The sequence below is a fragment of the Nestor notabilis genome, unplaced genomic scaffold (genome assembly GCF_000696875.1).
Source record: "Nestor notabilis isolate BGI_N333 unplaced genomic scaffold, ASM69687v1 scaffold6849, whole genome shotgun sequence".
Taxonomy (NCBI): domain Eukaryota; kingdom Metazoa; phylum Chordata; class Aves; order Psittaciformes; family Psittacidae; genus Nestor; species Nestor notabilis.
This window is the reverse complement of record NW_009944955.1, coordinates 1-24,003: the sequence shown is the minus strand read 5'-3', so window position 1 is coordinate 24,003 and position 24,003 is coordinate 1. Positions and strand designations below refer to the sequence as shown.

The 24,003-nt window shown below is 34.8% G+C and overlaps 1 protein-coding gene across 1 annotated transcript in view; it reads right to left on the bottom strand.

The window, feature by feature from the left end:
- Nucleotides 1–5,607, bottom strand: part of LOC104412066 (regulating synaptic membrane exocytosis protein 1-like) — a 100,048-nt gene extending 94,441 nt beyond the window's left edge. Inside the window, exons 1-2 of the mRNA XM_010022661.1 lie at nucleotides 5,584–5,607; nucleotides 1,039–1,128 (exon numbers count right to left, since the gene is read on the bottom strand). The gene's annotated coding sequence lies outside the window, so the exon portion shown is untranslated. The remainder of the gene's footprint in view (nucleotides 1–1,038; nucleotides 1,129–5,583) is intronic.
- Between the last annotated feature and the right edge of the window lie 18,396 nt (nucleotides 5,608–24,003).

Sequence of the window (24,003 nt, the reverse complement as noted above, 5' to 3'; positions counted from 1 at the left end):
AAGAGAAAAAGGGAAAATTCACAAAAACCTTAGGAAAAACCTCATCGCAAAGAGAAAAGTATGGTCTTATTGCCTTTCTTCACTGGTCCTCTCACAATGAAAATGATGCAACTGTTTTAAGCACCACACTGTCGGTTGACTGACAAAGCAGCTTTGCTGCTGTAGTTAAATACATATTTCACAGATGATATTGTAATTCCCCCATATTCCCACTCAGTGGGAGCCTACTATTGCCTTTAGTGAAGCTGAAATCTCACTCTAAAATGTTGTAGTTCTAGGCCAAAAACTCAGCAGGTGGTGATGAAAAATTCCCTTGTGGAACAATCCAGCTGACAAATACACCAGCAGTATTTGGTGTACTCAAACCAATATATTGTGGAATTAAAAATTCAGAGAGCATTCATAAAACGTCTGCATGATGTATGTGACACAACAATACCTCATTCAAACTGCAAACCTATCTTTTTAAGGCTTAGGTGAGCCTTAATATAATGTCACAGAGTGAAAAAAACTTAATGCAGTGAAATGCCTTGTAATTGCAAAAGCAGATGCAGCAGATTAGATTGAGAAAGCAATGAAGTTTGGCTGTTTTGTAGAAAATACATGACTATGCAAACTACAATTCTGGTTTGAAAGATGAGAGTTTTGTCATAATTTATGAATTATGTCACCACCTTATGAGCATTCCACAGAACAGGCAAGAAACAAACATAATACTTTTTAGCAAATGATGATGAAGATCAACAACCAAGTGGTACTTTGTCAAAATGCTTAACACTGCAATGCTATTATCAGCATACTGAGGACTTTCGTTAACAATGACATCAGCTTGCACTAAAACAAGGAAAGAAGCCAGAAGCATTTATAAACTCCAACACACAGCTTACATGACATACATGAATATAGGAGCAAAAATGCTGACAAATAACAAAACGGACATGAATGTACAAGAACATGGAGTACTTATATGAAGGAAAACAAAACTGATAAAAATCACCAGCACAGATGACAAGAAATTCGTAAGTTTTTATTTTATACCTTTCTCGTTCTGGTGAATGCAAACTAGTATCTGGTCTCAAGCAGTTGGTACTAGCACTCCTAGCCCTGTCAAGGGAGGGCTGTAGTTCACTAGTGCCAGTGCATTGCATCCAATGGTAGAAGAGAAAGAAAAAGAAAACAAAGAAAGGAATACAATGTTAGATATTAACTCATAAAATAATGCTACCTTTACAGAAAATGTAGAATTATAATGATTTAATTAAGGAAAACATAAAAGAGCTGACTGGATGACGGTGCCAAGTTTTGTTTAGAAAATAAAAGCAAACAAAAGACTGCTAGAAATTTTTTGCCAAGAACGTTGAAATGTTTAAAACTGAATGAGACAGAACAACATCCACTTGTAAGAAAGTGGAATCAGAAATATCAAACAATAAATTTAAATCCTTATTAACAGCAGTAAACTTTAAGCCAACGTAAAAGGATGTGATATGCTATATATTATGTGAAATTGCTTTTCAGTGAAGCTCATATATTCTGCAAATTCATATTAGATACCAAACAGGAGGGGGCATCAATCCTCAGGTTCTTACCTAACCAGCAGATCATCTCCAAATTTCGGTATTCGTGAATTAAGGCAATCATGAAGGAGTGAAATATCCTGTCTAATCACGGATTTGGTCTTAGCACATGCAGGAAGAGTTGAGCTTTGTAAATTAAAGTTATTTGAACAAAATGAAAATAAATTTGACATGTAACCAAAATCTTATACATAAACAAAAGAATGTAACAAAAACATTTAACATATAATTTTAACAGTGAAGACAACCCTACCTAATACAAAGTGGTTTGGATTAGGTTTTATTTGTAATGTAGGGGTTACTTTAAACAGTTATATGAAGTTATTATGATTATATCCCCTAGCTATGGAAACGTATGAAACATATTTTTTTGTTTAACAAGGCAAAACTAATTTATTTTTTTTAAGGAACTAACTACTTAAAGGGGATTCTAAACACTTCTTACCTGTACAGGTTCCAATGAATACCATTTTCTAGTAAAGGCATCTTGGGTGGCAATGTTTTATAGTGCCTAGCATAACTTCTTGAATGTGGTAGAAAAGAAAAGGAAACAGAACAACGTAAAAACATGCCAGAAATAAAAAGACAGGTAATGGTAACCCAAGAATGATGAGAACATAAAATAAATGCATAATGTTCTACTACGTTTAAGAGCTGTATGAGTAGATATCTAAATATATGTTTTTCTTCACTACTGTGACAGCTATCTGGGGGACAAATTTTTGCTAACACAGCCCATGAAATCATGACAATACTAGTACAACTCAGATCTTTTCCTTGTAATGAAAGTAATCTAAATTCCATTTATAGAGATTTCTAATTAAAATATACAAGCTGTTGTAAAGGATTAGGTCGATAATAAACTTGCTCTTTATTTTTCTCAGTGATGCCTTACTTAGACCTAAAGAAATTTTTAACCTCTTCAATAGCTAAGCATGAAAAGCTTGCTAGAACAGTGCTGTACAGTATCACAAAATTATAGTTGCATTAATATCTGGCATTTTTGAAAGTGAAAATCTTTTGGAAATGGTGTATATGCTCCAAAATCTAGCATTAATTAAATGTTATTAATAATAAGCTAATTAAAAATCCTAGGAGATCTACTACATGAGCCAGCACAGCAGCACTCTGAGATGTTACATGACAACTGTCTAATATCATCACTCACGGTACATGAGATTTTAGAAAAGGAAATGTTTGCCTTATCTAGCTCTACCCAATGAACACGGAAGAAATTCAAAGGCAGACAGTGGCTGCTGAATGGTAATCATGACCACTAAATACTTAGGGGTTAAAATAACCAAGTCCTAACAATTCTCCACATGCCCTACCAGAACACAGCTGGGGTGCTATTAGCAGAAGGGCCAGCAGCCTTGAGGATTTCAAGGCTTCAGGAACAGGATGTCCTAATAGGACATTCTGATTCCTGTTAGGCTTGGACCTAGGCATCGCAGTTACACAGTACAAACCCAGCTGCGTCGTAGACTGATGAAACAACTTTCTGTCTGGAAACGCTAGTGCATGTAAAAACCCTGAGGGATTTAACAGAGGAGCTTTTGCCCTTCTTATACAGGTTTGGCAGTCATCATTGCTGACATCTCTATCAGAAGTCACTGTGATGTTGCAAAGCTGGAATAAAGGAATGGTTGTCCATGAGGTCAATCCTGGCATCCTCGCAAATATTATTAATCCGAGTGGGTTTGACCTAAGACATGGAATGCGACAACCCATGGTTTATGGCATAGGTACGTGTCCTTCCACCATTTCTGCTGTTAGTCAATAATTGTATACAGACGGACAGGATGGACAGCTAGGACTAATACTACGCTAAACTGTTGTATTAAACTAACCACGTATCTTAACTTTGTGGCTTGCATTATCTCATACTAATATGTCTTTCGTTTAACCTGAAACCCTTAACATTTCCTTCCCATTTTAAGCTGAAGCTGTCTCAATAGTTAATTAAAACATTATTCAGCAATCTGTCTAGAAACAAGGATAAAGCCTTATAATGTCTCTAATGCGAATAAATGTCAGGCCTCTACAAATGAGAAACGAAAAAAGATGACAAGCAATGCACAGATAATTTTTTGTTGAAAGGGTTTATGAGACTATTTAGTCAAGGATGGATACTGGCGGTTTTCTGGGTATTATTCAAACTTCGATCATGCTGCAAAAGCCTGAGAATTAAATGTAAATATCTAATTATTGTCTACTATTGCCCTTATATTCACCTTCAGTACATTATTAAAGATACCATTCTCTTTTATAGTATACCATTACTGTTAAAGGGGTGAATTTGTTACCTTTCTTGATCATAAACAAATAACAGCAATAATTAGAGTAAGTAAAAAGGCAAGAAAGAGCTGTACTCTCTGAATTCAGTGTAGCTTTTATTTAAGTCTATTGCTGCCCATGCACAAGTTTTAGCTCGTTAACTAGACAGACTGGTTAGAAGATTTGTAAAACTATTGGAAATCTATATTGGCTAGGCAAAGTGCATCAAAAGTTCATAACACAGTATTTACTGTGTTATGTAAATAAAGTGAGAATTTAAGCATTGATATTGACAAATTCTAATGAAAATTATAATCTTTAAGAGGAAAAGGAAAAAGCACAGACCTGGGGGCAGTGAGGGGTGTGAAGCAATAGAAGATGCAGCAGAAAGAGGAAGGCAGGAGGAGGCAGAAAAAGATAGGAGAAGGAAAGGAAGGAGGCAGGAAAAATTACTATTTTATGACAGTAAACAGACATAAAATAGGAGGGCATGAAATAAATTAACCTTTAAAACCTAAAATATTGGGGAAAAAGCTTTTTTACGTGAAGCATGAGAATGAAACTCCTTCTACTGATAATAAAAACTTAAATTTTAATTTAACAGCTTCACTGATGCACAGATTTTTCAGGAAGTTTTTGTAATTATTATTTTACCTTTACACTATTGTGCGTTAAAACAGAACCCTATCACACTGTCTTTGCTGCTGTTTCAAATTCAGTGAAGAGAATTAAACCAACCCAAGGCATATTAAAAAAAAAACACCTCCTCTCAGGGGTAATGCAACATCTAATAAATGAGTAAGTACATTAGACAAGATGGTTTTAAAAGTTTAACTGTTTCAAACATACAGCACTGACACGAAACTCTTAGCAACACCCAGGTCCTGAGCAAAAAAAATGTTGAACTACTTGGTTGAAGCAGTCGAATGGTTGACTACTTCAACTACAACCTACATTTTTACTGATTCTAAATGGAAGATTTTCTGCACAATCTGACTTGTATTTTTAACAAGGTTAACAGACATGGTGGAAAAAAAAAAGGGGTGGGGGTGGAGGCAGAATTAGATTTGTTAGATAAAGATATTTCAGTCCTGTTTAGCTTCACAACACTGGGATAAGTTGAAACAGGGAGCTCCAAACTCTTCACCAAGAGATTACTGACAACTGAACATGAGCCCAAACTGCAAGGTTTATGCCTGGATCTAATTTACATCACAATTTGTAGATGCAAAACCAAGTAATACAAGACCCCTCAAATCTGGAGCTCCAATTGAGCCATCATTAATCAGCGTTCTTTTCTCTACAAGTGACCAAAATCAGCATGAGATCAGTTGTCACTACAAGTAAAGATTGTTGGCTTGTGTGTAGCTGTAATATAAACATAAAAATACAAGTAAGAGAAAACATAAAAATAACTAAAAAGAAGTGCTTGAAATTATAACCACACTGTCATGCATTGGGAGATCAGGACTTCTGTGACTAGACAGAAAATCTACCACCGCAAGATCAGAATTTCTTCAACTGCTTTAATCCTTTCTACCGAAGTTCACAAACATATATACACATCTCAATCTGAATTAAAACAAATGGAAAAGAACAACTGACACTGGGATCACAATGTACTAGGAATTTCTTTACTTACTGAGACTAAATACCACCATGGAAAGAAGTTGGGTACACATAGACAACTAACCACATGTGTTCATGATTACCAAATTCCTGTATTTACCTGATGGTATGTAGGCACTCTGCACTTCTTCCTCGCTTTGCTCTGGGCAGCATAAGAAGCTCACTGCACAGACAGGATGAGTGGTGAGTGAAACAGATATAATTATGAAGCATTAGATGACATGGGTTATGCCAATGATGCGCAAATGAAAACAAAAAAAAAAAAACAAGAAGCTTCCAACCAGATAGATAGTCTGATAATGTTCAAACCCAGATGCACTTCTCAAAGAATATAAGCCAAAAAATGCCTGCGGTAACTACATTTTCAATAAATGCCTTTTACTGAAAGGAATTTGTGTTGCCTAATTTTGTGGGATTTCTCCTTTTAAAATTCAGAAGTACTTTTTCAGAGCTCTTCATCACAAAAGTAGTCCATAAAACAACTGCATTTCTCTAATAACCACCTTTCTCATTAACTAATTACTGAAGAAATACTTCAGAAAAAAAAAAAAAAAGAATTAGGCTGCTGTTGGGTTTTGGGTTTTGGGGTGGTTTGGGTTTTTGTGTGTGTGCTTATTTTTCTTCCTCAGCCACAACACCACAAATGAAAAAGCAGGAAGGGCTTCCTACTAACTTACTGAAGATTGGTTTATGACAAGACAACCAGTAACCCTTTTGGGAAAAGCAAAAATGTATGTTCACTGGAAAAATTACATTTGGCCAAACATAAATTCTGACTCATAGCTCTTAACAGTACTTTGTAATGCAATCCTAAAGAAACAAAAAAAAATGCTTATCAGCTGTCACAATTTTTGTTTCTTATTGTTTCCAACTAAGAAAATCAGCCATCTATTCTATTTTTTGTTTACTGTAACCAACACATACAGCCAGCAAGATGGTAAAATTAATACATATTTATGCCTATGTAAATATGACTATGATAGGAAATATCCCTTGAATTAATCTGCTAGTTTTATGCACTTAAACACATTCAGAAAGACCAAGCTCAAAAACTCCTAATCATCATAAAGACGAAATTAAAGCTAAACTTCACGGAAACATGCTATTTTAAAAGAAGCAGGGAATCATATGAAGTACTATGGTGACAAAGAGAGAAAAGATTACAAAATATATAAAGCAGCAGTTGTTCAAGGTGTGTTGTGCTTCATGTCATTGTAAAATGACCAACTTAATTGATGACATATAAGTAATATTTCTCTAAAATTCAAAACTGAGTAGCTTGAAATAATGGCTTGTGAGCCACATGTGAGATTTAACTTTGCATCTGGAGCCACTAGCCTGATTTTGATGCAACAAAATGTATTAAGTTGAACTTTCTTCTTTTTTTTTCCCCCCTAAGAAAACTTTCATTCATAATCTCAGAGGACTGACAGAATTTATATTTATATTCATGTTTCCAAATAACAAATAAACACGCATTTTAGGGAAAAAGTTACCATTTTCTCAAGAGTTGTGAAGTAGATGCAAAGTCCACACTAAATCATAGGCTACTTTGTTAATATTTACTCTACCTTTACTAAGCCAAAGAATATCTATTGTAATTGGCCTATGGCAAAAGTAACACAGAATTCATCCAGAAAACAGATATAAAGTAGAAAATCCACAATGAAATCTTCAAGAAAAATAATCTATCACAGTAGATAAACAACAATATAAGAAGATATTCACAATTCTATAATAGTTTAAGTCTGGTTTGGAGACATTAATATAAAAGCTATTATTCTAAAACAAGTGTTTTCTAATGTGAGTGTTTTAGTAGTCATATTAACAGATTTTATTTCAGAATAAAAGAAACACTAAAAAAATGAAAAGGGCCATGTCTTTGAAAATTGGATGATGATCCTATCAGAATGATAGGTGATCATCAGATGATCCTATCAGATATCCATTCAGAACAAAGTATACTGCTTAGCTAGATTTCCTAATAAAAAGCTTTATCATACTACATACTGTAGTAAGAGACTATAATAACTATTTTTACGAGGATCTATTCAGAATATCCAATATTAATCTGAGATCAACAGCAGATCACTAAGCAAATGATCAAAAGTAATCAGTAACTACAATTTCTGCCACATAACTGTTGGGTAATTAATTACCTTTCAAGCCAAGTTTATGTTAGGTATCTACATTAATGAATTTGTTTAGATGAAGGGTTCAGTAAATGAACAACACATAATACTTACACTACTATTGATAATAATAGATAACACTGAATAAAGATTATTTTATTTTTTTTTAATCCTTGGATGTGATAATCTTCCTGAACAAAAGCTGGTTTGACCTTCCCTATGCTGCTGCTCTTATGTACTGAAGGACAGTGAAGCCTGCAAGAGTTAAACAACTGAAGAAATCTGCGGAAAGATGAAAAGGAAAACCAGGAAAAAGAGACCACTGCAGACGAGATTATTACTCAAGGAGAGTAAGTACATGGACCCATCTTTAAATCCTGCAAGTAATGGCTGATCTTTAAACCTGTGAAAACTGTTTTCTGAGTGCTGAAAACAACTGAAGACTGTCGTACTCCTCTAAACAAATCCAGCAGCACATAGCTGCTGTTGCTCTGGTCGGATGGCTCATCTCCAAGAAAGCCTCAGTGTAAGCCCTGCTCTCCGAGCATAATCCATGCACATATCATGATTTACATCATGGTTTGAGGCTTCACAGAAAGAAAATCTTCTGTACAGTTAACTGTCTATATTTACTTCTACTGACAAAAGTTAGTTACTTTTAAATGTCTCTTCCTCTTCAGATCTGCTGAATAAGAAATCTATTCAATAAGTATCTTCAGCAATCTTTTGAATATATCACTACTTGTAATAGATAACATGAAACATTTGCAACAAGTGGAAATTACTTGAATTAGCCTAACTATAAATCTGACTACTACATTTAAAAAGCATTTCAATTCACCTCTGAAAGGAAATTCAGTCTAACAATCCAATTTAGACAATTCTGTACATACTTCTTGCCTATAAAGTTGAATGTAAAGTTCCAAATAGCTCATTAGTTTCTACATGTATGTTATCACATTAAAAAAGCAAAACAGGCAAGATCATTTTTAAGTAAACACCCTGCAAACATTGATAATCTGTTGTGACTGTCATCATTACGTTTCCCAAATACTAAACTAAAATACCTTTTTTAACTTTTTTCAGCTATAAACTAAACAGAAACTCTTGTTCTCTTGCATTTTATTTTAATAATTTCCTAGATATCTGAAAACAATGCCTACTAGGAGAGATCAAGTGTTCTCTGAAGAACATAGACACTGCATGTATTCCAGGGAGACGTGCATGTCTCATGCATCTAAGATTGGAGATTTTCACTAATTACAAGCACCGCATCTATCCTTGCTATACTTGGGTGCTGTACCAAGTTCACCAGAATGTTACATAAGAAGCTGTGAGATTGCATATATACATGTCCAAAATCTATAAGCACACGAATGTAAATCATAGCATATGCAACTCCCAATCAGTAGGAACATATGTCTAGTAATTTACAGGCTACAGAAACAGATAAATTCTGAGTTATAGGAATAGCTAGGGCATATATGTAGATTTATGGTTTTCTAGCAAAAATTTCTGTGCTTCAATCATGAAACAAACACCAGAATACTCTAGGACAAAACCCCAAGAACCGTTCGTTTAGGTAGCTGCTATTACTGTCAACAGTTTTACCACAAAAGACCACTATATGTCACTTGTTATGAGTTATCTCCCTTCCCCACTACTATCAGTCATGTTTCTAGTGAACACTTGAAAATTAGGCAAACTGACAAACACACTTCTAAACATTTTTCCAGGTTCAGGCTGACAATGTACCTTTCTTGATCAGACAAATACTGACTATCCATGTCTCTGGATCTGTAATCAACTGCAGTTCTGGAGGCATCATGGTGTCTAGTTGGAGAACGTGATCTTCTCATTTGATGAATTTCATCTAAACTCCTGAAAGGTAGAAATATGTATGAAAATCTTGGTTTGTTTTTTTTCATAAGTAACACAGCTCAGTGGATTACAGTACAAGTTGGTTGAAGGAATTTTTTAATCATTAAATTGTAATACATGTCTGCTAAAAAATGTTGCATCCTAAAATTAAAAAAACCACCTCTAAATATAGAAAAGCAGCCATTTATACTGCATTTAGAAGTATATGCCTGTTTCTGTGTACACTGACAGATACAGTAATGGCATTTCCAAAGCCTGTAGTTAAAGAAAAACTGAAATAATAAATGAATGCATAATATTTCACATGAAATTAAGTTTTACACATTTGTAGATTCACAGCCAGATTTCTAGAGGGCTGGTTTTGGGCTGACAACTTTTTGATACCTTGCAGGTATCTCCAAGCATTCTTTAAGAAATTCTGGGACAGGATACGGGAATGTGCAGTAGATTTTATCAGTCTCAAACTAAGTGCTATACAAAAGAGGTTTTGTATAAATGAAGGTAAGCTCTGACCTCCATAATAGTAATTTAAAGCTCTATTCACATGGAAAAGAACAAGATAAGAAACTACTTCTTGAAGGGCAGATTCTTCCTTTGGTTTGATAACTGCCATTGGAACCAGAAGTGTTAGTTTTCAAAGTATAAAATTAAAAGATGGGTGGAATCGACTAAAAAATATTTAATTTGTGCATCATGCTTGTAGATAGAAAGATACAAGAGCATACACAATTGTTTGCAAAAGCAGAACAAGGAGCTAGCATTCTACTATTAAAAAAAAGTCAGTGCCACAGTCTGTTTTATGTACAGCCAAACTCTTCTATCCCTTAAGGATGCATTTCTGAGAAATACAACAGCAAGTGATTTGATGGGTAGTGAAACAGTTTCATAGACAAAAACTGATGCACAAGAAGGGGGTGCATGCAGGGACTTAAGAAGCACACAGAATTTCAATGCAAAAAAAGCAGTATATATGGCATGGAGGATGGAAAGGAAAAAGCAAGATCAAGAGGATTTTCAACTGGGAGGAGAAGCTGGTTTTCCACAATATACCATCATTTTGAAACATCAGATGTCTGGTATAAAATGACCAGTGACGGAACTCCAAAAAAAACCCACCAGACACAGAAACGATTGATAAGGACAGTACTGTAGCACAGAATTTTGTATACAAAATTCAACTAAGAAGGGTAGATTTTTAGTAAATGACCACAGCTAGTGGGTAGTAATGTTGCTAGTGCAACACTTCAAGCTCTTTTGAGTAATTCAAGAACAAAGCTTCCTAGAAATTGGAGAAAGTAGAACTGGTAAAAACTGGCTGATTTTTAGGGTTCCATGAGAGATTGCAAGGGAAGCCTATTGCCCTGCACAATAAAACAAGCAATAGCAATTATGTCAAGTTTTGTGCTTAAACAGCCTGTATGAACTTTCAAAGAAAGCATAAAGCATCCAAGCAAAACACTCAAAAAGGATTCTCCTACTAATAGGTTGTCTAGTAAAAGCAGCAAATGCAGAAAATGAAAGTTTATAAATCACTATCTGGTTCTGTGAAGCATTTTTTAACTTCCATTAATAAATGTCACATTATAAATACAACTGGTAATTTCAGCTTGCTGTTACTTCAGAATCAATTCAGTTCACTCTTACTATACAATTTGTACATGTCACAATTTAATAGCCTACAAATATACTTAAGCAGCTTCATAAAAGACTCAGCCACTGACTGAAAAAACATTTCCAAACCTACGTATTAGTTATGGTACACAGATGATGAATCACAGAGAAAATATCAGTAAGAAGAGGTAATATGATTCATCCCATGAGTGCTCTCAAGTGATTAATAAAAGCATACATCAAATTAAAATAGCACACTATTCAGTTAGAAAAAAGTTTTAAAATTGGGAAAAATTGCTGAGCAAGAGAAGAGTTAATAAAGACAGGTTATTCAAACTTAAAACCACACAGTGTTTCACTAACTTGTGATGCCTACCTCTGTAATGGCACATTTGGTAAACGTGAACGGGTCCTGCCCTGATCGTCGCCACGGTGAGGAGATACAGATCGTGAACGATGATGTGTTGTTCTTTGCTGTTCTGGCACAGTTAGCGTTGTAGACTTACTTTCTCTAGTACTAGATCTATAACCAACTGGCAAGAGGGCAACAAAAGGAAATTAGAAAATAAAAGTCTGGGTTTGAAAAGAAGTCAGATGGTTAGTCCTTCCAGAAACACACATCTCTAAATGCTTACACATCTTTCAAGTCATTATTTAGCTGCTGTACACCCTGATGTATCATACAGGCAGAATAAGTTACTAGTATTACCTTTATATGTCTACGTGTACAGAGAAACTGACATGATTTTTATTATGTACTGGACAATGTGAAGGAGAGGACTGAAATACTTTTCTGACTTGGTGAAGAGTACCCAGAGCAACTTGTACTCCAAAATTGTCATAGCAAATATTTGAAAGGAATCCAAGCAATGTAGGTTTACCTCATCTAACAAATAGAGAAGGCATGCTTGTGTCCAACATCACAGACTCATCCACGACTGCCCATATATAAAGCATCTTTCTAACTCTTCTTTCAGTTAAATACAAAGATGTTCTCCTACTGAACCTGGTCAAAGCCACCTACTTAAAATAATTATGGGCATTTAGAGTATATTGAACAGAATAACAGGTGTTGCACACTGCAGAACATTTTTTCAAAATCCTATGAATAAGCTGCAAAGTTTCTTATAGTTCATCTTTACATAGGATTAAAAAAAAAAAATTAGCAGAAAATTGGTACAGTATGAAGTGTTGCTATTCCCATGCCTTTTTCCATGTAGCACACTGTTACACACTTTGAATCCCATCCCAAAGCAGAAAACGAAGCTAAGTAAGATGAACAGCTTTCAAAAGGTGCCTGTTATCTTTCCAAAAGAGCATGAGATTTGCTCAGACTTGAGTTGCTCACTTCTAGACATTCAAATTAGATTACAAGAATCCCTTGAAAGAAAATCCTTTAATGACATAAATGGTCATCCCTTAAATCACCCGTTAATGACTTCAAAAATTGTTGTTCAGATTCCAGAATAGTAATTTTGCTGCTTCTCTGAATTTTTCAAACATTAAATTCCTGTAAAGTATTATCTTGTTCACCTAAAATCCCAGCCTGTATCAGAAATCCTCTTTCCATCAGGAAAAGATTATGATTTAGTCAGTTGTCATTTGAATAAATTAAGTTGCGCTTTTTAATAATCTTGTTATAGTTTCAAGTTTGGATTTTTTCGTATTTTCTATAATTCTTGTAAACAGGTATTATCTGACCTTCTACCAAATTGTTATGGCCCTCTTCAAAATGTGGCCCATATAGAGAGTCTGTATTAGGCTTGGTCATGTATTCAGTGACAATAACCTGTTTAGCTGCAAGTCTGTACCCTGACCACAAACACCAAGGAAGTATTCATGCTTTTTTCCCAAATTGCACATCAGTTTACTAATGTATTCTGATGGACGCATAACTTATCTGAATGCATTATGTCATTATTAAACCTAGAGAAAAACACTTTGTTAAAACAGTGATCAGTAATCCTAAAATAGGAATATCTTCCACTATAGAACAGATTCAAATTAGTAACACAACAGTGTGAACAGAGACCTACTAGATGAAGCATTTTATCCTCAAAGGAATTTAAGACTGTTTTCACTGATTATACAGTTTATAATATCACAGACTCCAGAACTGTGTCCACCTTTTGTACAGTACTGAACAAACTAGTAAAGTTATCCAAAGATAACAGAAGAGCACCTTGGTGCTGTAGTACCCTACAATAAATTTCAGCCTTACAGCAGCTTTCCAGCAACTTTAATAAATAAAAAAAAAAAAATTGGCTTCAATAAGTTCTTATCTTGAATGTTTACCACTACAGATATGATAGGGAAGGCAGATAGGAAGGAGACAATGTTGACAAAAAGATGATTAAATTTGTAATAAGAACATATGATGTAGCTCAGAAACAAACACCAGGGACAATAAAGTTGAGTGCATGTGTGGTGTTTTCTCAAACAACACTGAGTTAGACATGCCAAATAAAAATAATGAATGTAATTTCGTATTTAAAATGTGACATTATTCAAGTTTGGGGAGGATGGGGTTTATTGTTTGAAAACTAGAGAGAACATGGAGAAAAAACTTTGGAGAGAGCTCACTTGTAGCTACAAAAGAGCCCATTAGTAACTAAAAAAACAGCAAATGCTTGCCACTTAAAGAGCATTTCTAATAGCAAAGCTGTACTGAGTACCGACTGCAAAAGTTCAAAGCATTCAAGAAATTATCTATTGAGGTTTATCAACCTTTTATTCAAAAAAGGGAGTTCTTGCATACTCCATCTCACGTACTAAGAGTCTTGCAGAAAACGTCTGGTTTTTTGTAAGAGGAAGAAAAAAGACTACACATGACAAAAGCTGAATGTGTCCACTTTCCCAGGACAACTAAATCTAACCTGTATGTGCTAAAAGACATTTCATTTTCCAGACAAGCTTGTTTTAGATAAAATCCTGTCATCGGTATCAGAAGGAATACTAGTTTACGTTTATTTAACACTAAAGTAAAAGAAATCCAAAATTCCTTTCCAAGCTTTGGGCAACTGTAATGAAATACATACAATTAAAATACACATATATATAAAAATCAGTTTAAAATATTTCCAGAGTATGTCTATTCTGCCTAAAAAATACACCTAGAATTATCCTGCAAACTTAAAAAAAAAATCACATTCCATATACACAAAGTTTACAGAAGAGAGTAACAGCAATTCACATTTATCCTAAGTATTAGCTCAAGCATCATCGAGTTGGTCAAATAACATATTTCCCTAGTGACCATGACAGTGACAGCAACAGTAGCATTTCCTCATATCTTCAAATACAAAAGCTCTGTGCTCTCCAGAGTGAGCAGAGAATTTTTTTTGCATGGGCCAGCATGATAGCAGCAACCAAGCTTATGGTCATTTATGCAGAAATTTCTCAGATGCTCATGGGAAACTGTCAGGTGTGACATGAAATGGAAGGTGGATGGATGATGAAAATGGTTGACACCAGAACTTTGAATTATTAAGACAACACATAAAACAATAACGTATTGTGTTGATGTCACACTGCTGCTACAGGAGGAATGTTAAGTACAATGCAACCATTTATATAGATTACATATGATAGAATAATAAACTGTTCAGAAGAGTTACCCATAACATAAGCAATACAGCTCATTAAAAATACCCTTTGTGATTTTGCCAACTGTGTATCAGGTTTTTTTCTTTTTGATTAAGAAAGTTACTGAAGTTTTGGTTAAAAAGATAGGACTCAAAACATGTTTGGTTTTTATTAAATCCTTTACTGATCGTCTACTAACCCTTCCTATATACTTGGCTTATTAAGGCCACATCTGGAGTACTGGGCTCCCCAGTACAATACAGACATAGAGTTAAATGGTGTGAGTCCAGCTCAAGATCACAAAGGTAATTAAGAGACTGGAGCATCTCTCATATGAGGAGAGGCTAAGAGATTTAAAATATTTTCTTCATGTAAACAGATGAGGGTATACCACAAAAAAAAATGTCAAAAATATTCGGTTAAATCTGAGCTTCAAATTGAAGTTTCAGCTGTTGATATAAACTCCTTTTATAAACATTTCTATAAGCTGATGTTTAAAAAATATATATAATCACCAAAAGATATTAATAACAAATTAAGACAGTACAATTACATGAAAGATTAAGACAGCTCTGTGATATGACAAAGGAAAAATACTTTTCTTTAAATATTCTTGAAGTTATCAAAGTGCTATTATTTTTGAAGTAGCAGTCTTCCATTGAGAAGCAGTGATTATCTGCAGCTGCCAAAACCTCTAGGAAAAGAGATTTCTCTGTTATTACTAAATGCTAAGACTGCATTTGCCTTAGCAATTAGTAAATGGTTTGGAGTTATAGTTTCAAGGATTTAATGCTAGTGAAATTAACCAAAATATTTTCATCATTCCTTTTTTAGTTCATGGTGGTGATCAAATGAACTTCTGTGCTTCCACATTTAGAAGTTATGTGCCCATTTTTTTGAAAATGAGCAATAACCTTTGTGAAAATCTTGAGATATTAAGAAGGAAAAATAGCTTCTTTATCTTCTGAATATTTCAAGAAAAAAAAGAATAAAATGACAACTGTAAATATATACCTTTAAATAAGACAGAGCTTATTCATCATACATAAACTCCACAGCGGATAGCAATGGCAAGTAAGTGGTTAAGGTAGGAAAAGGGGCTTTAAAGGGAAACATTTTGAGTCACATGTTGTAAACACATGGGATTCTTATTTCTGTTGAGAAGTAATATCTTAATCCTAGACTAATCTAGTTGAAGCCAATAGAGGATATGCCAAAATGGTCTGCTTTGTCATCCTTCATTGTGGGGAAATACGGATATCCATCATTCCCTCCCACACATATCGTGCAGGTGAACGTATGGAAAATCTGGACCAAATAAGAGCTGCAGTGCACTCTGGTGAGGTCCATGTATTGGGGGGCGGGAGGAGGGAAGGGGTAATGACCTTGCAACACAACAAGGAACTTTCATGCAACTTAGTTTTAACAGAGGAGACTGTTGGATGGAGAAGATACTGCGCTATTTTTTCACTGCATAAGAAGGTAGCAGTCCAAAGTTTTGGAAGATTTAGCAATGTGATAAGTAAGGAAGGTTGGACAGGAGGGTAGAAATGAAGAAATTGGTGTCCAGGCACATTTGTTAATCTGTGCCTAAGACTCTTGAGCAATTCAGTAGACAGTGGGAGCTGAAAACTTCTCCAGCTTTCACTGAAAAATGCATTTTCATATGCTGTCTAGGCTGACACATTTGTAGCTGATGGCTGAAATTTTCTTTGCCCCTCTATGCCTCAAGTCTAACTCCCATTTAAGAATTCAGGTTGCATATGCAAACAAAACCTCCACACTTATTTGTATACCCACACTTATTTGTATACTTTGCATATGAATCACAAAACAGATGCACTCCAGTTATGATTGTCAAACAAATGTATCCATTAAACTCAATATTTGTGCTTGGTCAGGTCAGCTTCCAGATTGTTTCTGAACAGGTAGACTTCAGGAGAAGTTTCCTCACCATCACTTTGAGTTCAGAGTTCAGTTTAGAGACTCTCAGCTCACTATAAATCCTATTGCTACAGATTAAATATTGCTATTTTCTACAGTGATCTCTGAAATTCAGAGGTTGGACCCATGCATTCTCCAAAGGCACACCTGAGCATGCACAGTCCCAAGAAATTTCCATAAGAATCAGTTACTTAAGTGCAGACCCAGTGAACAGAGTCCAGTGCCTTCAGCTGAATATTTCTGAAAGTTTCCTGTCAGATGGAAAATGATTTCAGATGGCAAATGAATGCCTTGAAGAACTGAAAAAAAAGCCCCGATTCTTAATACAGTCTACTGAAAACTTAAATATAAGTAAACCTACACAGATGTGCCAGTCTCCACATTGCCAATTAAAAAAATGAAATAATAAACAGGAAAAAATATTTAGAACCTATGATTTATTTTTATTTTAAATATTCAATCTCTCACCTGACATAAAAATACCAAGAATAATCACTTCATTAAAGCAAATATCATTACTAGACATATCAGAACAAATTTCCCTCTTAGTTACTCAGGTGGTAAGTATATTAAAGTAAGGAAAGAACCCAATCAAAATCAAAGGAAGGAGAATTTGGCTCAGTAAATATCAAAATGATGTTGTATTAATAAAATACGTGGTTTATTTGTATGATTATAAAATGAATAATTAAATTGTCAGATTATTTTAAACACAGATCAGGAAGATAGAGAGCTTTCCAAATCCCACAATTTAATTTAGTGATTTTCATCAGGGAAACTGATTTAGTGCTGGCAATGACACAGTGACTGTTCAGTTAGTTTGGGGCAATTGGGAAAGATACTCATTTGACTTGTGGCAGCAGTCAAATATAAGCAGAAAAATGTGGTATCCAAAATGATCCTTAAGATTTTCAGTATGTAAGGAATGCTGAACTGAAAGTCAAACCATGATAGTCTATACAAGCATATACTTATGAACATTTAGGGTAATGATAGTTCATGAAGGCTTATGAAACTATAAAAGATAGCCATGCTCCATGCATCTTAATCTACAGCCATGCATTCGCAATAAAGTCCATGGGAGACTGCATTATATGTAAGTTTCAAGCAAAACGCAAAAAAAAAAACCAACACAAAAACCAAAAAACTTGCAATAAACACTGAAATCTTAATTACAATTTTAAAATTATTTTTAAATTTAATTTATATTTTAAATAATGCTTGGAACATTACACAGTGTCGTGGTTTAAGCACAAATAATTTGAACCATCCAGTGGTTCACATATGAAGAAAGATACGTAAAAGAAATATAAATGAATGAATAGTAGAATCTTTAAATTAACCATGATTTAGGACAGGTACCATGGAATAATCAGGAAAATTCTTTTTTTCCCCACAATGCACTCTCCAAAACAAGTATCCTCAATATTCCAAAATCTTATAAAGAAATAAAAACAAGCAAGCAAAAAAGAAGAAGAAAGCAGGACCATGCTATTCACCCACGCACCTGGAGGAACAACTCCAATACCATCATCAACATCATAATCTGAGATGTCACTATCACTGATTGGCCGAGATCCTGCACAACAGTAAGGTGAACAAATACCTGAACATCTGGTTGTGTTATAAAATGTAAAAAATATGTTCATTTAATGTACTACTGAAATTAAAATATAATTTTAAGTCTAAACAATAGAGAACTAAATTGCAGTGACAGATAATTCACAAGACAGCTGAGACAATTTAACATCTTACAGCTGCTGCAGCCTCATTTCCCCTTCTCTTCCCCTCATGTCCTCAGTAACACTCTACTAAGATATCTCACTAAACCTGCAAAAAGTTAACTCAAAGACAGACGAAAAAACCCCAAACCTTTTGTGCTATTTCAGGGAGCAAGCTGAATCAGCTTGCTGTACAGGAAAAGAGAGGTGGCAGCAGATGGTGAGAGAGGGGTAGAGGAAACAGCACTGCCAGCTTTTAGAAAAGTTCAAACACCTCATGAAAACTAACCTTTAATTTGCTCTCTCTATACATATCCTCATGTAGCAATTACAGCAGTATCACATTTTTATAATTCATTTTTGAATGTGCATCAATTTTCTATGCATTGGCTAGAATGAGTAACTTTCATGTTTCAGAAAAATCAGAAAAATAGATTGGAAACGTATTTTAAAATACTTCCCTACATCCAACACATTTCTAAATAAATCTTAAATGCTTTTAAATGAACAGAGAAGCTAAAATATTCAGATATTTCAATATATTCATTATATTAATATGTCTCATACAAACCTGAAATCAGACTCATTAAAAAACAACTGCAACTCCCAAATACATACATTTCTCTTTGCTGCAGAAGTACACTTCTCATTGTATAATGAGCATATAGGTTAAGACTAGCTTTATGAAGAAAAGTATATTTAAGCCCCAGAAGTCTCAAAGTTGTTTTTTATAAAAAGCTTTTCACTATTAAAAAAGTATCCAATAAGAATGAGCCTTATCTTTCTATTTAAAAGGAAATGTATGGAAACAAACATTTGAACAACTTTCTTTTGCTAGTGAAAACCAAACCAATTCCAGCAGGTTTCACATACTTGAAAGTTATGTGTCACAGGTGGAAGGCTGCCATGTCATAATGTCATAATTTGCATCTCTTTTCTGCCACACATTTTCATTATGTTTAAAGATAATTAAACATTATTTTTATCTTGCATAGGAAAGTTAAATACCGTTACACCATATCCAGCATTTCCAGTTTAAAATTTAAGAGAGACGACTGGAATTTGGACCTACTTTGTAACTTTTTGCTAGTGCTTTCTCCACCATGAACATGTCTTCTTGGCATGAAAGGTGATGGCTGAGGCAGAGGTAGTGAAGATTCATCATGTGTCTGTAGCTTATACCAATGTGGTTCATCATCTAAAAGGGCTGTCTCCAGCTCTATAAGAATCTAGTAGAAAAATTACCAGGTTTTAATTTTACTTTCAACACACACACAAACACATATATAAAATATATATGCATATGTATTCAAAACCAAACAAGGAACTCAGGAGAAATGTGACTGTATGTATCACCTCTCCAAGAAATTCACTCTCTTCTTCTTGTACTCTTGGCTGATCCCATACGGTTATTTCAAGCATTCGTTCTCTAAAATCTCTACGATGTACATGTGAGTAGAGAAAAGTTTGGTTCCATTTTGGCTCTAGACTTTTCTTTACTGTTTTGGTCCTCCTTTTACTCTTATCACTGCAACATAAATATTTGTTGTAAATTGTTTGTGGAGATAAAACACAAAATGCCATCATCAGCACTTGCTGTTTTCATTCTTTCTGATCTGATAATGCCTAAAAAAGTATTTGCTGTACAGTGGCTTGCATTCATCCAGAGTCCGCAAAGTTAATTTGATACTGACTAGAATGATTCAAGTGCAATTTTTGTTATAATTAATCTAACTATAACAAATTATAAACAGGAAATCTTTACTTCATAAGCATTCATTTAAAAGTTGATTTAATACATCCTAATTACAACATAATTTTCTAAACTGAAATACTACCACCTTCTGTCTGGAAGAAAGTACATTTTCACATAGGGATTCCTAGGGCGTCCATCTACTCTTGGTGGCAAATCTGTTGCTTGCAGAACATTTACTATTAACTGATGTCCCACTTTGTCGTACCACAGTTTAACCTACAAGAATCAGGTTACCAGAAAACATTACTGAAAATGGAGAAAAAACAGAATTTTCAGAATATATCACATTAATCACAATGTAAAAATAACCCATTTTCTCCAAGAGACAATGAGATATATGTTATTACAAACCCCTTAATATTTAAGTTAGATGGAAAAGATGGTGGTATACACCAAAGACTCTTGTATTTACCACAGCTGAATAAAAGGTGGTGCCTGATTATACTTACATTGGTTGTTGTACTCCCTGCATAATCTTGAATCTGTGAGTGCATTTAAACCAGCATGTTTCTTAGCTCTGCACCTCAAAAGCTACATTCAGATAGGAAGCCTTTACTGCAGCTAAACTCAAGGCATAGTTGAAATCTACTCTGATTTGTAACCTGGCAAATGTTCTTATGAGAAGTATAATATACAGCTAAAATATTTCTTAAGAGAATTCTAAGATCACGAAATATTTGAGCCTGCTCTATACTTAGAAATTACTATGACCAATATAAAAAATGTAGGAATGTACAAAACAAGGTCTAAGTACTCACAGTATATTTAATAAGCCTAGCTTCAATTAGAGTTACAGACAGTTCCAGAAGGTAGTGTGTATTTGAATTCAAATGCAAATCTGAATAGTGTAACTCTTAAGAAATAAACGGCTCTTTAAATGCTCCCATAACAAAGATGTGCATATTATCTATGGATTACTGGCCATGTACAGAAAAGTCACTGTTTTCAATGCAGAGGGTACACGATGACAAGTTACAAGGCACTTTTCTGGGCTCCTCTCAACATAAATTCCTGTGCCCTTTGTTGTATTAAGACAACAGTTCTTTACCTCTGCTTTGCTTATAGTGATGGCTTGTGAATATACACAGGGGGTCTTAAAAAACACCTGAAGGATGGTAGTCTTTACCAAAAACAGATGTTTCTTTTGACCTCCCAACAGACCTTGGGAATGTGGAGGACTGAGGGACCAGCCCTTCAGAGGTTTTTCATTAGCAACTCAGGAAAAACAAAATATGCTCACAGAAAGCTGCCCTGGTAGGACTTGTGGTGCATCCCGTAGGGCTCCAGGGCTGGTCGGAGATATAACAGAAATAGAAGGCCTTTCCATCTTCTGAGATTCAAAAGAACTTGAACCTAAAAGCACGTGAGAAACACATGAATTTACCATCCAAAATTTTGAAGCTAATTTGGATAACTTAGGAATTATTTTTAGTTTGACTTGTACAGTTTGTATTTATACATGGTATAACTGGATTAATACACAGAAAGATTTTAAACTGATGCAGATAGCATGGTGAAGATGACTGTCTGGATACTCTTGCATCCCAGATTAAACTTGCTATTTTTTGTTTAATTTAAATAACATATACAAAAAGTGCTCCTCATATAGCAGTGACAAATTCTCTCAATGTCCTCTAAGAGAACTATACATTGCCCCCTCCAACTCAAACTATTCTATGATCTCATGATTTCAAATCTTTGATGAATAAACCCACATTTGTTTTATGGATTATATTCCTGATAGCCTCTGAAACTGCAACTCCCAAGAAACTGGCACACAGGAAGGTACACAGTACATGCATCTGGCATGAAGGATGCTCTGGTGCCTGTGGACATCAGCGGTTCTCCACCAGCAAAATGGAGCCCTAACTGATGAGATGAGCTTGTGACAGGTGTAACAGCACTCAGTGGCCCCACAGGACCCTGTCCCAGTGAAGGTTGGTGGTTTCATCTCTGACACGGTTCAGGTGAGAAGGGACTGGGAGCCACAGCCCTCACACATTCTAGCTGATACCGTTCAAATGGTATAGTTAAAAAGAACACCTTGATTTTGAAGTTCTTCTAAGCAACATTTTCTTGTTAAGAAAAACAGAAACAAGAATGTTGGATTTACATCGGATGGTGCAAGAGTTGAAATCCTGACACCATCTGTACCTCTGGCAATCCCTGATACCTTTTTTCTCTCATGCTAGGGCAAGTAAATGACTGGTTTGGGTCATAGCACATACACCAGTATGGTACTAACAACACAAGATATAGAACAAGACATTAAAGTCCTGATGACATTTGTAATCTGTATAGCTTTAATCCAATCTATAGTTTGGAACTGAATACACAAGAGCAAAACCCACTGAATTTTGTCATACAAAAACCTCTCAGCCAATGCAGTCTCCCACTGCTCAGCTTTAAGAAAATTCACAGCTGAAACAAGACCATGCTTAGTGAAAGGAACGAGGCATGTACTCACTAGACTCTAACGGGGGGTGAGAAGTCTCGGGAATCCGTGGAATATCACTAAAATGTGAATACACAAATAGGAATTAGAAACAACAGAGAAGCTTTATGCTGTGACAAAGATGTTTCTGAGACTTTTTTAGAAATACGGATCTGTATCTGTTCTAATGGGTTATAGGGAAAGTAAGAGAATGTATTTTCCACTAGTGTTCTTGAAAATCTTACTAATGCAAACTACTTACAAGTTAAGGAACAAGCAGGCACAACAATATGAACACTACAACATTAATATTCTGGTGTATTTTTACAACCAGAAAAAATAAATTTAAAGAATTTTTAGGGGTAGAAAGGTGGCAAAAGGTAATAGAGCTACAGACATTCAACTATTTTTTGGAGCAAAAAAAATCCAAAAAATAAGACATAGATTAACTCACTAGTAATTTTTATATAAACGTCTCAAGGAGTTCAGGGAATGAAACTGATGAAAATGTCTTATAATAATAAAAAGAAAAAAAATAGCATTAGCAATATTAAACAGAAAGGAAAAGCTAACAATGTTTTCAATGTTAAACAAGCAAAAGAATAATGCATTTCTTCAAAGGCCAACAATTAAAACTTAAACAATGGGTATGGCCACTTTTCAACATCCACATACCCAGTACCTATATAGCTATAAGCAAAATCAAACTGATCAAGTCCACACACATCTACCAAAATTTTGCCATCATCAAATTTACTCTTCCATCAAAAAGTGATGATGCTAGCTCCTGGCTCTCTTCCAGTCTCAGTAATCACTGAAAATACATTGTGAGAGCAAGAAAAGTTAGCAAAGCAGCAGAGCAGGAACATGGAAACAGAGCTCTTCAGTGAATTACTTGAAAATATTTTCATCTACGCAAAATGATTCACAATTAGAGCTACAGTAACAATTCTGAAGAACATTTACAAGATTTTAAGTCTAAAGCTGAGCATTTTGAAGGTATTCAGACATTTCTCGGTTCAGTGAAACACTATCTTACTGACTTGGAAGTCAACAAAACTGACTCCTAGGTAAATAAAAGTAATTTATGAAAAAGAAACGGACACTTAAGTCATAAACCAGTAACCAGTTAGTCTGAAATTAGCTTTTCATGTCCTGCAATTTAAACTTCTGGTGCCTGTGTTTTAAAAAAGTCTATTTCAACTCCATGTTAATGTCTCGTATCAGCTTACATCTCACATCACTAAGCAAGAATGTGCTTCTCTTTGCTTTGACTTTGTCATTCAAGAGTAATGTGGTTTCCTCAGACTTATGGAAATACAACTGCATTACGCATTCTTGCCATGGCACTGTACTACTTTACAAACATATAAACCGATTAATGGCCTGCCGCACAGCAGGGCTGCTGTGCAGACTTCTTCCTCTTAACATAGAATCATAGAATAATTAGGGTTGG